The sequence below is a fragment of the Nymphaea colorata genome, chromosome 5, assembly GCF_008831285.2.
Source record: "Nymphaea colorata isolate Beijing-Zhang1983 chromosome 5, ASM883128v2, whole genome shotgun sequence".
Lineage (NCBI taxonomy): Eukaryota > Viridiplantae > Streptophyta > Magnoliopsida > Nymphaeales > Nymphaeaceae > Nymphaea > Nymphaea colorata.
This window is the reverse complement of record NC_045142.1, coordinates 8,855,032-8,858,533: the sequence shown is the minus strand read 5'-3', so window position 1 is coordinate 8,858,533 and position 3,502 is coordinate 8,855,032. Positions and strand designations below refer to the sequence as shown.

The window sequence follows — 3,502 nt, the reverse complement described above, 5'->3', positions numbered from 1 at the left end:
ATCTGCTTACTATGCACCCATAAGAAGTAACACAAGAAACCTTGAACATTGACCATTACCTTCTAGTTAATTCAAACGTATTAAAACCTTCCTTTCTTCTGGTGAAACTAATTTGGATAATAGTCAGGTAAAATTTGTCTTTATGCAGGCAAAATCAAGTGCTATCTAAATTATATGCCATGATGATTCATGTTGAGTAATGACCATCCCCTCCGAAAAATTGCACAACATTTTAATGCTAAAAAGCAAAAATCATGGGCCAGCTCTTTGCGGACTATCCATTTTTGTACAACTTTCCTTGTGGTTAAAAGAACTCATACCATTCAGACTTATGGAGCCACAGTAAGAAAATTCGTTTTTAGCAATGGCAAAGACCGTCGCTAAAAGCATAAAAACCATTGCTAAAAACTTGTAGCAACGGTTCAAAACCATCCTTACAAATATTGCAGTATCTGATATCAAATTTCAGTGACTTCTAACTTGCTTGCATCGGCACTTTCCTTGTTCATGAGTGCCTTTTTCTTATCAGGTCTTCTGTTTATATTCCTAGAAAGGATTGGGCTGTTCTTCAAGTACAAAATTCAGGTTTTCTTCTATAATCTATCATTCAATTCTAGTGTTCTTGTTCAATCTAGGATGTTTGGATGTTTTCTGCACTGCTCTTTTGCAACTTCCTTTTTCTTGTATAAGTGTTTTAGCCCACGAAATGATTACTCAGACACTGCATGGAATATGGATGCATTATGTATATTTGGTTATTGTCATTTACGAGTCGTTTGATAATGAGAGCAGTAACACACTATCCCATGTATTAATCCTAAAGATTGGGGCTGATTTATACCGCTCTTTCCACGGATATACTCCAATCTTTAACCAGATAGATATATGAGACAACATATTATTGATCCCGTTGCCAAAAGATTACCAACCACTGGGTATGGCTGAATTTTTCAAAATAAGTTAATGACATAATCAACCTAAGGGGTTTATAAAATCTGTAGAGATGGATGTAGGATGCCCAAATTACTAGAAGAAATATGAAAATCAGATCTGTGGATGAGATGTTATTATAGTTTTTTAAATTAATGGTTTTAGATTTATTTGCTTATGAAATTCAACCCAGACATCAAATTTCCATGTTTTTCATATATTTTACATATTCTACAACTATTACATGGTTGAATATGTGAAGAAACCTCAAATGTTGGTGCACATTTAGGAGATATATTTGAGGAGACATTATATAAGAATTCTAAGTATGATCCTATACTAAAAAAGCAGTTATAGAATAACTCTTACATTAATGATCAAACATAATTGGTAGCATATGGAAATTTGGTAATATAGAGCAGCAAAGGAAACTTAAACCTTCAATTATGATAGAAGGATGAAAAATTAACACAAAATACAAACAAGGAATGACTTCCTTGCCAAAAGCCAAGTTAATGCTTGGCATAATGAAGAAAAGTATAAGTGCCAAAAGCAAGATTCACTTTTTTTTCACTTGGACTAAAAATTTCAGGTTAGTTTATTCTAGTGAAGTTTCAATATTATTTGACTGTTTGATGTCAAAATTCATCTTACTCTTCAGAGAAAGCTGATTGTGCAGCTGCCCAAGTGAAGTACATCACAATTCTTATGGTGGTATACCATTTCTGTGTGAACCTTCCAATAATGTTGGTCTCTTATCCGGTCTTTGAATACATAGGTCTGCAAGCCACTGCTCTTCCACTCCCTTCCTGGTACCCTCAGTCAAAACTTCTGAACCAATTTATATATGTGCTCATTCTTTCTTTTTACAATTAGATATCTTATAGGGAGTTGAGAATTTCTCCTCCTGGTAAGCAGTAATCCAGATGAAAACATATAACTTGGTTCTACAGGAAAGTAGGAGCACCGCAAATTGTCTTTTACTTTATCCTGGAATACTTTGTCTTCTATTGGGGACACAGGGTTTTTCATATCAAATGGTTGTACCAACATGTGCATGGTATCAATCATGAGTAAGTACCCACTTTCGCTAATAATCATGCGTACGATAATGGGCATACATATAACCTTTTATTAATTTGGGTGTCTGTCTCATCCTGCGCAGGTATGCAACACCTTTTGGCTTAACTTCAGAATATGTTCATCCCTTCGATATTGTGTTCCTTAGTTTTGCTACTGTTATTGGACCCGCCATTACAGGGCCTCATCCATTTAGCTATTGGTTGTGGATGGCTTTAAGGGTCTTGGAAACAGTGGATGCTCACTGCAGCTATGATTTTCCTTTAAGTCTATCAAAGGTGCTACCCATATATGGAGGGTATGATTTTGGTTGGTGCTTAACCATATTTGCACTTTTTGCCTGATACAATTATGTGGTAATGTCACCCTTTCTCTTGGTTTATTTGGTTGGTCTACTTTGATATTTTTTGACAGGGCCGAATTTCATGATTACCATCACCTCTTGTTATATACAAAGTCCGGGAACTATTCGTCAGTGTTCACATGCATGGACTGGTAAAACTCTTCTATGATTCAAAAATCTTTTGTTAATTGCAATGAAATATATATCGTTTTCATGAGTTATCTAATCTATATTTCATGAGAACATTGCCAGTTCTACAAGAAATTATCATTCATTTGACCTGCTTTTCCATGACATTCTATTTTATATTGTTTTCGTAACTAATAGACCACGCTTTTTTGTTCTGGGTTCGTCCTAGTAGCTGCCATCCAAAGCTATCATTGTGACAGTTTTTAGTTTATTCTAGCTTTAATGTCCCATGCGTCTCCTAGACAATAGCAAATTTAGGCTTTTCAGTGCACCAAGCTTCAGCTTGCACCAAGAGCTTCAAAACCATTCGAAAAAAAGAATGTGGCTCACTTCCACTTTGCCGTCCTCCTCATTTCTGTACTGCAAGAAAAGTTATTTCGCTTCACGGGTATCTTCGTTCTTTTTTTTTTTTGTGTGAGCATAGATGAACATATGCACACATTCACTTTCAGCAGGCGATTTCTTCCGAAGCGGGTTATGTACATCATAGGTGCACGAAATTAATAAGGAAAGATGTTCCTGATTAATAAAAAAAAAACTTTTTGTAGGAACAAAAAAAAATCAATAAAATTAAAAGATTAAAAAGGACACTTTTGAAATAATTTCCAAATATCTCCACCCCCTATCTTTGTTTTTTTTTTTTTGGCGTACATGTGCTTTCTAGATTTCTCCTCTCCATCTTGGGCAAACACACTACTCTTCTCTTATGAAAATGGGGAAAGTCACGAGCCTATATATATGATACCTGCTTTACCATCTCGAAATTTCAGAAGCTTTGTCACCAGCTCTGATGAAGTTATGGTTCATCACTTACCAAAAGCACAACATCGAGACTGCTGTGCTACAGACAGCACCATCTTCACCTGTTGTGTGGCGACAAGTTAACTAATTTGATTTTTTTTTTAATAATAAGGTAATACGCTAAGCACAAGACTGCTGCACCCATGTCAACACGACTCA

The 3,502-nt window shown here is 35.5% G+C and overlaps 1 pseudogene; it reads left to right on the top strand.

Annotated features, from left to right (window-relative positions):
• The first annotated feature begins 331 nt into the window (after positions 1-331).
• On the top strand, positions 332-2,509 carry LOC116254455 (methylsterol monooxygenase 2-2-like; annotated as a pseudogene).
• Positions 2,510-3,502: the final 993 nt, after the last annotated feature.